Genomic DNA, 14,385 nt, shown 5'->3' with positions numbered 1-14,385 from the left:
AAACTGCTACTTATTCACGCTATATATTACCACACTACCTGACAGCCATGAGTAAATTACATCATCATAAACCTTCGATAGCTCAGTTGGTAGAGCGGAGGACTGTAGTTGCTTAAATTGTCATCCTTAGGTCGCTGGTTCAAATCCGGCTCGAAGGAATATCTATGTTTAATTTGCTGTTACTCAAACTGCTACTTATTCACGGTATATATTACCACACTACCTGACAGCCATGTGTAATTTACATTCTCAAGACCCTTCGATAGCTCAGTTGGTAGAGCGGAGGACTGTAGTTGTTTAAATTGTCATCCTTAGGTCGCTGGTTCAAATCCGTCTCGAAGGAGTATTTATGTTTAATTTGCTGTTACTCAAACTGCTACTTATTCACGCTATATATTACCACACTACCTGACAGCCATGAGTAAATTGCATCATCATAAACCTTCTATAGCTCAGTTGCTAGAGCGGAGGACTGTAGTTGCTTAAATTGTCATTCTTAGGTTTCTGGTTAAAATCCGGCTCGAAGAATTATTTATGTTTAATTTGCTGTTACTCAAACTGCTTCTGATTCACGAAATATATTACCTCAATACCTGACAGCCATGTGTAAAACACACCATCACAAACCTTCGATAGCTCAGTTGGTAGAGTGGAGTACTGTAGTTGCTTAAATTGTCATCCTTAGGTCGCTGGTTCAAATCTGCTTGAAGGAGTATTAGTGTTTTATTTGCTGTTACTCAAACTGCTTCTGATTCACGGTATATATTACCACACTACCTGACAGCCATGTGTAATTTACGATCTCACGACCCTTCGATAGCTCACTTGGTACAGCGGAGGACTGTAGTTGTTTAAATTGTCATCCTTAGGTCGCTGGTTCAAATCCGGCTCGAAGGAGTATTTATGTTTAATTTGCTTTTACTCAAGCTGCTACTTATTCACGCTATAAATTACCACACTACCTGACAGCCATGTGTAAATTACATCGTCATAAACCTTCGATAGCTCAGTTGGTAGAGCGGAGTACAGTAGTTGCTTAAATTGTCATCCTTAGGTCGCTGGTTCAAATCTGCTTGAAGGAGTATTAGTGTTTTATTTGCTGTTACTCAAACTGCTTCTGATTCACGGTATATATTACCACACTACCTGACAGCCATGTGTAATTTACGATCTCACGACCCTTCGATAGCTCACTTGGTACAGCGGAGGACTGTAGTTGTTTAAATTGTCATCCTTAGGTCGCTGGTTCAAATCCGGCTCGAAGGAGTATTTATGTTTAATTTGCTGTTACTCAAACTGCTACTTATTCACGCTATATATTACCACACTACCTGACAGCCATGTGTAAATTACATCATCATAAACCTTCGATAGCTCAGTTGGTAGAGCGGAGGACTGTAGTTGTTTAAATTGTCATCCTTAGGTCGCTGGTTCAAATCTGGCTCGAAGGAGTATTTATGTTTAATTTGCTGTAACTCAAACTGCTACTTATTCACGCTATATATTACCGCACTACCTGACAGCCATGTGTAAATTACACCATCATAAACCTTCAATAGCTCAGTTGGTAGAGCGGAGGACTGTAGTTGCTTAAATTGTCATCCTTAGGTCGCTGGTTCAAATCCGTCTCGAAGGAATATCTATGTTTAATTTGCTGTTACTCAAACTGCTACTTATTCACGGTATATATTACCACACTACCTGACAGCCCTGTGTAATCTACATTATTATAACCCTTTCATAGCTCAGTTGGTAGAGCGTAGGACTGTAGTTGCTTAAATTGTCATTCTTAGGTCGCTGGTTAAAATCCGTCTCGAAGGAATATTTATGTTTAATTTGCTGTTACTCAAACTGCTTCTGATTCACAAAATATATTACCTCAATACCTGACAGCCATGTGTTAGTTATGTTGTCAAAAACCTTCGATAGCTCAGTTGGTAGAGCAGAGGAATGAGTTGCTTAAATTGTCATTCTTAGGTCGCTGGTTCAAATCCGGCTCGAAGGAATATTTATGTTTAATTTGCTGTTACCCGAACTGCTACTTATTCACGGTATATATTACCACACTACCTGACAGCCATGTGTAATTTACATTCTCACGACCCTTCGATAGCTCAGTTGGTAGAGCGGAGGACTGTAGTTGTTTAAATTGTCATCCTTAGGTCGCTGGTTCAAATCCGGCTCGAAGGAGTATTTATGTTTAATTTGCTGTTACTCAAACTGCTACTTATTCACGCTATATATTACCACACTACCTGACAGCCATGTGTAAATTACATCATCATAAACCTTCGATAGCTCAGTTGGTAGAGCGGAGGACTGTAGTTGCTTAAATTGTCATCCTTAGGTCGCTGGTTCAAATCCGGCTTAAAAGAATATTTATGTTTAATTTGCTGTTACCCGAACTGCTACTTATTCACGGTATATATTACCACACTACCTGACAGCCATGTGTAATTTACATTCTCACGACCCTTCGAAAGCTCAGTTGGTAGAGCGGAGGACTGTAGTTGTTTAAATTGTCATCCTTAGGTCGCTGGTTCAAATCCGGCTCGAAGGAATATCTATGTTTAATTTGCTGTTACTCAAACTGCTTCTGATTCACGGTATATATTACCACACTACCTGACAGCCGTGTGTAATCTACATTATTATAACCCTTTCATAGCTCAGTTGGTAGAGCGTAGGACTGTAGTTGCTTAAATTGTCATTCTTAGGTCGCTGGTTAAAATCCGGCTCGAAGGAATATTTATGTTTAATTTGCTGTTACCCGAACTGCTACTTATTCACGGTATATATTACCACACTACCTGACAGCCATGTGTAATTTACAATCTCAAGACCCTTCGATAGCTCAGTTGGTAGAGCGGAGGACTGTAGTTGTTTAAATTGTCATCCTTAGGTCGCTGGTTCAAATCTGCTTGAAGGAGTATTAGTGTTTAATTTGCTGTTACTCAAACTGCTTCTGATTCACGGTATATATTACCACACTACCTGACAGCCATGTGTAATTTACAATCTCACGACCCTTCAATAGCTCAGTTGGTAGAGCGGAGGACTTGCAAAAGCACACTTATTGTTCTTCTTAAGTTTTATTATTAAGTGTGCTTGCAAAAGCACACTTATTGTTCTTCTTAAGTTTTATTAAGTGTGCTTGCAAAAGCACACTTATTGTTCTTCTTAAGTTTTATTATTCTTATTATTAAGTGTGCTTGCAAAAGCACACTTATTGTTCTTCTTAAGTTTTATTAAGTGTGCTTGCAAAAGCACACTTATTGTTCTTCTTAAGTTTTATTATTCTTATTATTATTCCCGGGTAGATTTTTTGTGTCAGCTCTAGCGACCAGACCGTTTGACGCAGAGACACCGTTCAAACTTTAAAATGTTCGGGCAGTACCGGTGTAAGTTGCTTGAGAGGATGAAGTCACAGATCCATGTCGTTCGGCCGCCATATTGGAAAGAACACAAAACCTTAAAAAAGTTTCACAGGTCACAAATTTTGTCCAAACTTCATGAAATTCCACGTACGCGATCCTTGGACCGAGCCTCACAAAAGTTACTAGAAGGATTTTTGATTTTCGGAAGCGTTTGCGCGCCACAGCCCAAACTAAATGTGCGTCAACGCCGCCAAAACAGGAAGTAGTTCAAATCTCAATATGTCTGTAACATTTATTAACCAAAAATTTTATATGAACTCTTTACTCCAATGTGAAGATGCCCAAGATAAAAAAACATTGCAGTAACATGTCTATATTATGTTATTTTCACTTTAAAATGTCCAATTAAAACCTGTGTAAAAAATAAAAAATGTCATTAGCCTTTACCAGTAGAGGGCAGCCTTTACGTTCAAACGTGTTTTTTAGACAGAATGTAAAGATAGCGTCAGCCATCTTTAGAAGCTAAGCTAACAGGCTATTGCTCCGTGGAAAAGTTTGAATAACAATGGCGGGATGTAGTTTTAATGTTAAGATGGCAAAATGGAATTTAAAAGAGCTTTTGAGAGAATCTGGTGTTCCTTTAAGAGCCACAATACAGCGAAGAGCTGAGGAAGAGAAAGCAGAGAAGCCCGGAGAAGAGGCGACACCCTCAGACTCTGCTGCGAGCCCGTGGAGGACTCAGTAACCTCGGCTGCCACCCAATCTTCGTATCGTATATGGACAGATTCCTGGATACATATTTTTAGAATCGTAAACTTCATCTTATTCACTATACAGTATGCGGTTTCGGACGCAAAACTGCAAATGGATTTTCTATTCTGAATGCTTGAATCAACGCGAGCTCTCTGGAGAACGTGCATTTTCACATACAGGTAGGAATTATATGATTCAGACATATTTTAATCCCTTTCTTTTATTTCAGTGATATATGGCACGACAAGTTTAATTCCCTTTTTCATCAATGTAATACATTGTAAACGTATTAGTTTGTAAAGACGTCAGTTTCGCGTCCTCGCGTAGCAGTGATCGTTTGGCATCGGTATTTTAATTAATTACGAAATTTGTATTTTATTTTTAAATTGCTATCTTGTGTTTCTGGCGCATTCGCGGATTAATGACTCATTTGAGTCGTTTTCATTACAAAGTGTTGCAAATAAATGAGTCTTTTGAGTCGACTCTTTACAAAGCGAATGGGCCAAATGTTTTAAAGTGGTTCGCGAATCAGTTTGAATGAATTGTTCAGATCGCTTCAAACACGGAATCGTCCGAAGCTGTTTTACTCGTAACCTATGTAGAAACACGCAGAATATAACCAGTGTTGGGTGACGTGGAAATGAATTTACCAATCTTTTAACTAAAAGCAAAACTTCACACATGTACCCGCCATTACATACGCGCGACCGCCGACCTGTTCGTCGTCAGACACAGTTAAACGCGTGCAACCTCCAGAAACACTGTAGCACAGATTGAAGAAAATCCATGATCCATGAATTCGATGATTGACGTCTGATTCGCTGTTTAATGTACTGTATGATGTAAGTGATTCTCACAAAACACACGTGACATGACAACGTAAGAAAACATGAGTTTTGTTATAGTGTAAACTGTCAATGTCCTCAGACCATCTTAGGAGATTCCAACTTTATACATATACAAAACTGTTGTCAGTTTACTTGTCTGATATTTCAGCTAGTTACAAGCTACATCAACATTGAGACTAAAGTTAATTTGTTAATTTGAAATGCTTGTCTATTCTGTGCTTGTATTCTTTTTCTGTACTGTTGGTGTATGTTGCAGTTTTACACATACTGTAGAAGTGCCCTTCATAAGTGTTTGTTGTGGAGTCAAGAAATGTCTAAACATTAAAAGATGAACATGAGACAAAAGTACAGAATCTGTCACATTATTTTTTTTAATGGGCACTGAGCTGTGTCCTGACTGTTTACACATGAAAAGCATAAAATATGTAGGATTAGTTTGATTCACTTATGTGCATTTGTGTACAATACACATAAGTCAGCATTTAATGCTGTTGTTCTTTGTTGTTAAAGCATGTATGTGTTGAAACATAAACAAAGGTTAATAAAATGTGACATTCTAAACTTCTGGCATACTGATATTTATCTTACCAATTTCTGGTCTCCACATCAAACAGAAAAAGCTTGTCTTTATTGTTCTGATACTTATGGAGGGCACTGCGTGTGTGTGTGTGCGCGCGTGTGTGTGTGTGTGTGCGTGTGTGTGTGCGTGTGTGTGCATATATCTAGATTTATTTTTTCATGAGTAACTAGTAACTCGCTACTTGAGTATTATTTTCATTGCATACTTTTTACTTCTACTTGAGTAATTATTTATTTAGTTGCTTTTACTTTAACTTCAGTAAAGTTTTTGGCTACTCTTTCCACCTCTGTTAAAATCTTCATGAATCTAGGCTGAGTTTGCCACGTTGAAGCCTAAATAATCAGACAGATAGTAAGTTAATCGCCCATCGCTCACAGCCCAGCACCTGCACCACTGCATGCGTATCGCGCTGACAAACATACACCTGATTTTACTGCCCTGACGAAATCTAAAAGTATAATTTCTCTTATTAGAAGCTAGCCTAATGTTTGCCAGCTATTAAAATGGCGGTTGTAGTTTAAATAGAGGTCGTGAAATAATTAGCATTGACAAAAAACTGCATAAAACAATGTTATATTCCATATTATAAACTTTTGGTTATGTGTACTTAAGTGAGTAAATAAGTTAACCGCAAAAACTAAATGTGCGTCGACGCCGCCAAAACAGGAAGTAGTTTATCTCAGGAACGCTTTCACGCATTGAAACCAAACTTTGTACATGAACTTGGGACTCCAATGTGAGGATGCACAAACTAAATCGGCGGCACCAGAGCAAGCACACTTTTGCAGTTCGTCCCGAAATGCATTTTCTAGTTATTATTATTCCCGGGTAGATTTTTTGTGTCAGCTCTAGCGACCAGACCGTTTGACGCAGAGACACCGTTCAAACTTTAAAATGTTCGGGCAGTACCGGTGTAAGTTGCTTGAGAGGATGAAGTCACAGATCCATGTCGTTCGGCCGCCATATTGGAAAGAACACAAAACCTTAAAAAAGTTTCACAGGTCACAAATTTTGTCCAAACTTCATGAAATTCCACGTACGCGATCCTTGGACCGAGCCTCACAAAAGTTACTAGAAGGATTTTTGATTTTCGGAAGCGTTTGCGCGCCACAGCCCAAACTAAATGTGCGTCAACGCCGCCAAAACAGGAAGTAGTTCAAATCTCAATATGTCTGTAACATTTATTAACCAAAAATTTTATATGAACTCTTTACTCCAATGTGAAGATGCCCAAGATAAAAAAACATTGCAGTAACATGTCTATATTATGTTATTTTCACTTTAAAATGTCCAATTAAAACCTGTGTAAAAAATAAAAAATGTCATTAGCCTTTACCAGTAGAGGGCAGCCTTTACGTTCAAACGTGTTTTTTAGACAGAATGTAAAGATAGCGGCAGCCATCTTTAGAAGCTAAGCTAACAGGCTATTGCTCCGTGGAAAAGTTTGAATAACAATGGCGGGATGTAGTTTTAATGTTAAAATGGCAAAATGGAATTTAAAAGAGCTTTTCAGAGAATCGGTGTTCCTTTAAGAGCCACAATACAGCGAAGAGCTGAGGAAGAGAAAGCAGAGAAGCCCGGAGAAGAGGCGACACCCTCAGACTCTGCTGCGAGCCCGTGGAGGACTCAGTAACCTCGGCTGCCACCCAATCTTCGTATCGTATATGGACAGATTCCTGGATACATATTTTTAGAATCGTAAACTTCATCTTATTCACTATACAGTATGCGGTTTCGGACGCAAAACTGCAAATGGATTTTCTATTCTGAATGCTTGAATCAACGCGAGCTCTCTGGAGAACGTGCATTTTCACATACAGGTAGGAATTATATGATTCAGACATATTTTAATCCCTTTCTTTTATTTCAGTGATATATGGCACGACAAGTTTAATTCCCTTTTTCATCAATGTAATACATTGTAAACGTATTAGTTTGTAAAGACGTCAGTTTCGCGTCCTCGCGTAGCAGTGATCGTTTGGCATCGGTATTTTAATTAATTACGAAATTTGTATTTTATTTTTAAATTGCTATCTTGTGTTTCTGGCGCATTCGCGGATTAATGACTCATTTGAGTCGTTTTCATTACAAAGTGTTGCAAATAAATGAGTCTTTTGAGTCGACTCTTTACAAAGCGAATGGGCCAAATGTTTTAAAGTGGTTCGCGAATCAGTTTGAATGAATTGTTCAGATCGCTTCAAACACGGAATCGTCCGAAGCTGTTTTACTCGTAACCTATGTAGAAACACGCAGAATATAACCAGTGTTGGGTGACGTGGAAATGAATTTACCAATCTTTTAACTAAAAGCAAAACTTCACACATGTACCCGCCATTACATACGCGCGACCGCCGACCTGTTCGTCGTCAGACACAGTTAAACGCGTGCAACCTCCAGAAACACTGTAGCACAGATTGAAGAAAATCCATCGATGATTGACGTCTGATTCGCTGTTTAATGTACTGTATGATGTAAGTGATTCTCACAAAACACACGTGACATGACAACGTAAGAAAACATGAGTTTTGTCTAAGTGTAAACTGTCAATGTCCTCAGACCATCTTAGGAGATTCCAACTTTATACATAAACAAAACTGTTGTCAGTTTACTTGTTTGATATTTCAGCTACAAGCTACATTTTTCTGTATACTGTTGGTGTATGTTGCAGTTTTACACATACTGTAGAAATGCCCTTCATAAGTATTCTTCTGTTTGCTGTGGAGTCAAGAAATGTCTAAACATTAAAAGATGAACATGAGACAAAAGTACAGAATCTGTCGCATTATTTTTTTTAATGGGCACTGAGCTGTGTCCTGATTGTTTACACATGAAAAGCATAAAATATGTAGGATCAGTTTGATTCACTTATGTGCATTTGTGTACAATACACATAAGTCAGCATTTAATGCTGTTGTTCTTTGTTGTTAAAGCATGTATGTGTTGAAACATAAACAAAGGTTAATAAAATGTGACATTCTAAACTTCTGGTATACTGATATTTATCTTACCAATTTCTGGTCTCCACATCAAACAGAAAAATCTTGTCTTTATTGTTCTGATACTTATGGAGGGCACTGCGTGTGTGTGTGTGTGCATGCGTGTGCGCGTGTGTGTGTGTGTGTGTGTGCATATATCTAGATTTATTTTTTCATGAGTAACTAGTAACTCGCTACTTGAGTATTATTTTCATTGCATACTTTTTACTTCTACTTGAGTAATTATTTATTTAGTTACTTTTACTTTAACTTCAGTAAAGTTTTTGGCTACTCTTTCCACCTCTGTTAAAATCTTCATGAATCTAGGCTGAGTTTGCCACGTTGAAGCCTAAATGATCAGACAGATAGTAAGTTAATCGCCCATCGCTCACAGCCCAGCACCTGCACCACTGCATGCGTATCGCGCTGACAAACATACACCTGATTTTACTGCCCTGACGAAATCTAAAAGTATAATTTCTCTTATTAGAAGCTAGCCTAATGTTTGCCAGCTATTAAAATGGCGGTTGTAGTTTAAATAGAGGTCGTGAAATAATTAGCATTGACAAAAAACTGCATAAAACAATGTTATATTCCATATTATAAACTTTTGGTTATGTATACTTAAGTGAGTAAATAAGTTAACCGCAAAAACTAAATGTGCGTCGACGCCGCCAAAACAGGAAGTAGTTTATCTCAGGAACGCTTTCACGTATTGAAACCAAACTTTGTACATGAACTTGGGACTCCAATGTGAGGATGCACAAACTAAATCGGCGGCACCAGAGCAAGCACACTTTTGCAGTTCGTCCCGAAATGCATTTTCTAGTTATTCTTATTATTATTATTATTATTATTAAGTGTGCTTGCAAAAGCACACTTATTGTTCTTCTTAAGTTTTATTATTAAGTGTGCTTGCAAAAGCACACTTATTGTTCTTCTTAAGTTTTATTATTCTTATTATTAAGTGTGCTTGCAAAAGCACACTTATTGTTCTTCTTAAGTTTTATTATTCTTATTATTATTCCCGGGTAGATTTTTTGTGTCAGCTCTAGCGACCAGACCGTTTGACGCAGAGACACCGTTCAAACTTTAAAATGTTCGGGCAGTACCGGTGTAAGTTGCTTGAGAGGATGAAGTCACAGATCCATGTCGTTCGGCCGCCATATTGGAGAGAACACAAAACCTTAAAAAAGTTTCACAGGTCACAAATTTTGTCCAAACTTTATGAAATTCCACGTACGCGATCCTTGGACCGAGCCTCACAAAAGTTACTAGAAGGATTTTTGATTTTCGGAAGCGTTTGCGCGCCACAGCCCAAACTAAATGTGCGTCAACGCCGCCAAAACAGGAAGTAGTTCAAATCTCAATATGTCTGTAACATTTATTAACCAAAAATTTTATATGAACTCTTTACTCCAATGTGAAGATGCCCAAGATAAAAAAACATTGCAGTAACATGTCTATATTATGTTATTTTCACTTTAAAATGTCCAATTAAAACCTGTGTAAAAAATAAAAAATGTCATTAGCCTTTACCAGTAGAGGGCAGCCTTTACGTTCAAACGTGTTTTTTAGACAGAATGTAAAGATAGCGGCAGCCATCTTTAGAAGCTAAGCTAACAGGCTATTGCTCTGTGGAAAAGTTTGAATAACAATGGCGGGATGTAGTTTTAATGTTAAAATGGCAAAATGGAATTTAAAAGAGCTTTTCAGAGAATCGGTGTTCCTTTAAGAGCCACAATACAGCGAAGAGCTGAGGAAGAGAAAGCAGAGAAGCCCGGAGAAGAGGCGACACCCTCAGACTCTGCTGCGAGCCCGTGGAGGACTCAGTAACCTCGGCTGCCACCCAATCTTCGTATCGTATATGGACAGATTCCTGGATACATATTTTTAGAATCGTAAACTTCATCTTATTCACTATACAGTATGCGGTTTCGGACGCAAAACTGCAAACGGATTTTATATTCTGAATGCTTGAATCAACGCGAGCTCTCTGGAGAACGTGCATTTTCACATACAGGTAGGAATTATATGATTCAGACATATTTTAATCCCTTTCTTTTATTTCAGTGATATATGGCACAACAAGTTTAATTCCCTTTTTCATCAATGTAATACATTGTAAACGTATTAGTTTGTAAAGACGTCAGTTTCGCGTCCTCGGGTAGCAGTGATCGTTTGGCATCGGTATTTTAATTAATTACGAAATTTGTATTTTATTTTTAAATTGCTATCTTGTGTTTCTGGCGCATTCGCGGATTAATGACTCATTTGAGTCATTTTCATTACAAAGTGTTGCAAATAAATGAGTCTTTTGAGTCGACTCTTTACAAAGCGAATGGGCCAAATGTTTTAAAGTGGTTCGCGAATCAGTTTGAATGAATTGTTCAGATCGCTTCAAACACGGAATCGTCCGAAGCTGTTTTACTCGTAACCTATGTAGAAACACGCAGAATATAACCAGTGTTGGGTGACGTGGAAATGTATTTACCAATCTTTTAACTAAAAGCAAAACTCCACACATGTACCCGCCATTACATACGCGCGACCGCCGACCTGTTCGTCGTCAGACACAGTTAAACGCGTGCAACCTCCAGAAACACTGTAGCACAGATTGAAGAAAATCCATCGATGATTGACGTCTGATTCGCTGTTTAATGTACTGTATGATGTAAGTGATTCTCACAAAACACACGTGACATGACAACGTAAGAAAACATGAGTTTTGTTATAGTGTAAACTGTCAATGTCCTCAGACCATCTTAGGAGATTCCAACTTTATACATATACAAAACTGTTGTCAGTTTACTTGTCTGATATTTCAGCTAGTTACAAGCTACATCAACATTGAGACTAAAGTTAATTTGTTAATTTGAAATGCTTGTCTATTCTGTGCTTGTATTCTTTTTCTGTACTGTTGGTGTATGTTGCAGTTTTACACATACTGTAGAAGTGCCCTTCATAAGTGTTTGTTGTGGAGTCAAGAAATGTCTAAACATTAAAAGATGAACATGAGACAAAAGTACAGAATCTGTCACATTATTTTTTTTAATGGGCACTGAGCTGTGTCCTGATTGTTTACACATGAAAAGCATAAAATATGTAGGATCAGTTTGATTCACTTATGTGCATTTGTGTACAATACACATAAGTCAGCATTTAATGCTGTTGTTCTTTGTTGTTAAAGCATGTATGTGTTGAAACATAAACAAAGGTTAATAAAATGTGACATTCTAAACTTCTGGCATACTGATATTTATCTTACCAATTTCTGGTCTCCACATCAAACAGACAAAGCTTGTCTTTATTGTTCTGATACTTATGGAGGGCACTGCGTGTGTGTGGGTGTGTGTGTGGGTGTGTGTGTGGGTGTGTGCGTGTGTGTGTGTGTGTGTGTGTGTGCGTGTGTGTGTGCGTGTGTGCATATATCTAGATTTATTTTTTCATGAGTAACTAGTAACTCGCTACTTGAGTATTATTTTCATTGCATACTTTTTACTTCTACTTGAGTAATTATTTATTTAGTTACTTTTACTTTAACTTCAGTAAAGTTTTTGGCTACTCTTTCCACCTCTGTTAAAATCTTCATGAATCTAGGCTGAGTTTGCCACGTTGAAGCCTAAATAATCAGACAGATAGTAAGTTAATCGCCCATCGCTCACAGCCCAGCACCTGCATCACTGCATGCGTATCGCGCTGACAAACATACACCTGATTTTACTGCCCTGACGAAATCTAAAAGTATAATTTCTCTTATTAGAAGCTAGCCTAATGTTTGCCAGCTATTAAAATGGCGGTTATAGTTTAAATAGAGGTCGTGAAATAATTAGCATTGACAAAAAACTGCATAAAACAATGTTATATTCCATATTAAAAACTTTTGGTTATGTGTACTTAAGTGAGTAAATAAGTTAACCGCAAAAACTAAATGTGCGTCGACGCCGCCAAAACAGGAAGTAGTTTATATCAGGAACGCTTTCACGTATTGAAACCAAACTTTGTACATGAACTTGAGACTCCAATGTGAAGATGCACAAACTAAATCGGCGGCACCAGAGCAAGCACACTTTTGCAGTTCGTCCCGAAATGCATTTTCTAGTTATTATTATTTTTCCCGGGTAGATTTTTTTGGCCAGCTCTAGCGACCAGACCGTTTGACGCAGAGACACCATTCAAACTTTAAAATGTTCGGGCAGTACCGGTGCAAGTTGCTTGAGAGGATGAAGTCACAGATCCATGTCGTTCGGCCGCCATATTGGAGAGAACACAAAACCTTAAAAAAGTTTCACAGGTCACAAATTTTGTCCAAACCTCATGAAATTCCACGTACGCGATCCTTGGACCGAGCCTCACAAAAGTTACCAGAAGGATTTTTGATTTTCGGAAGCGTTTGCGCGCCACAGCCCACACTAAATGTTCGTCAACGCCGCCAAAACAGGAAGTAGTACAAATCTCAATATGTCTGTAACATTTATTAACCAAAATGATTATATGAACTCTTTAATCCAATGTGAAGATGCCCAAGATAAAAAAACCATTCCAGAAACATGTCTATATTATGTTATTTTCACTTTAAAATGTCCAATTAAAACCTGTGTAAAATTAAAAAATGTCATTAGCCTTTACCAGTAGAGGGCAGCCTTTACGTTCAAACGTGTTTTTTAGACAGAATGTAAAGATAGCGGCAGCCATCTTTAGAAGCTAAGCTAACAGGCTATTGCTCCGTGGAAAAGTTTGAATAACAATGGCGGGATGTAGTTTTAATGTTAAAATGGCAAAATGGAATATAGAAGAGCTTTTGAGAGAATTTGGTGTTCCTTTAAGAGCCACAATACAGCGAAGAGCTGAGGAAGAGAAAGCAGAGAAGCCCGGAGAAGAGGCGACACCCTCAGACTCTGCTGCGAGCCCGTGGAGGACTCAGTAACCTCGGCTGCCACTCAAGCTTCGTATCGTATATGGACAGATTCCTGGATACATATTTTTAGAATCGTAAACTTCATCTTATTCACTATACAGTATGCGGTTTCGGACGCAAAACTGCAAATGGATTTTATATTCTGAATGCTTGAATCAACGCGAGCTCTCTGGAGAACGTGCATTTTCACATACAGGTAGGAATTATATGATTCAGACATATTTTAATCCCTTTCTTTTATTTCAGTGATATATGGCACGACAAGTTTAATTCCCTTTTTCATCAATGTAATACATTGTAAACGTATTAGTTTGTAAAGACGTCAGTTTCGCGTCCTCGGGTAGCAGTGATCGTTTGGCATCGGTATTTTAATTAATTACGAAATTTGTATTTTATTTTTAAATTGCTATCTTGTGTTTCTGGCGCATTCGCAGATTAATGACTCATTTGAGTCGTTTTCATTACAAAGTGTTGCAAATAAATGAGTCTTTTGAGTCGACTCTTTACAAAGCGAATGGGCCAAATGTTTTAAAGTGGTTCGCGAATCAGTTTGAATGAATTGTTCAGATCGCTTCAAATACGGAATCGTCCGAAGCTGTTTTACTCGTAACCTATGTAGAAACACGCAGAATATAACCAGTGTTGGGTGACGTGGAAATGTATTTACCAATCTTTTAACTAAAAGCAAAACTTCACACATGTACCCGCCATTACATACGCGCGACCGCCGACCTGTTCGTCGTCAGACACAGTTAAACGCGTGCAACCTCCAGAAACACTGTAGCACAGATTGAAGAAAATCCATCGATGATTGACGTCTGATTCGCTGTTTAATGTACTGTATGATGTAAGTGATTCTCACAAAACACACGTGACATGACAACGTAAGAAAACATGAGTTTTGTCTAAGTGTAAACTGTCAATGTCCTCAGAC

The 14,385-nt window shown here is 38.1% G+C and overlaps 3 non-coding genes across 3 annotated transcripts; all 3 read left to right on the top strand.

The window, feature by feature from the left end:
• Nucleotides 1-71: 71 nt before the first annotated feature.
• trnay-gua (transfer RNA tyrosine (anticodon GUA)) lies at nt 72-158 on the top strand. Its single transcript is given in 2 exon segments — nt 72-108; nt 123-158. It is a non-coding gene; the product is annotated as a tRNA-Tyr (tRNA).
• A 1,761-nt stretch (nt 159-1,919) lies between these two features.
• Nucleotides 1,920-2,005, top strand: trnal-gag (transfer RNA leucine (anticodon GAG)). Its single transcript is given in 2 exon segments — nt 1,920-1,956; nt 1,970-2,005. It is a non-coding gene; the product is annotated as a tRNA-Leu (tRNA).
• A 98-nt stretch (nt 2,006-2,103) lies between these two features.
• trnay-gua (transfer RNA tyrosine (anticodon GUA)) lies at nt 2,104-2,190 on the top strand. The gene is given in 2 exon segments: nt 2,104-2,140; nt 2,155-2,190. It is a non-coding gene; the product is annotated as a tRNA-Tyr (tRNA).
• Nucleotides 2,191-14,385: the final 12,195 nt, after the last annotated feature.

The sequence above is a fragment of the Misgurnus anguillicaudatus genome, chromosome 1, assembly GCF_027580225.2.
Source record: "Misgurnus anguillicaudatus chromosome 1, ASM2758022v2, whole genome shotgun sequence".
NCBI classification, from domain to species: domain Eukaryota; kingdom Metazoa; phylum Chordata; class Actinopteri; order Cypriniformes; family Cobitidae; genus Misgurnus; species Misgurnus anguillicaudatus.
The sequence above is the reverse complement of the archived record's forward strand: the minus strand, read 5'-3'. Positions and strand labels throughout refer to the sequence as shown.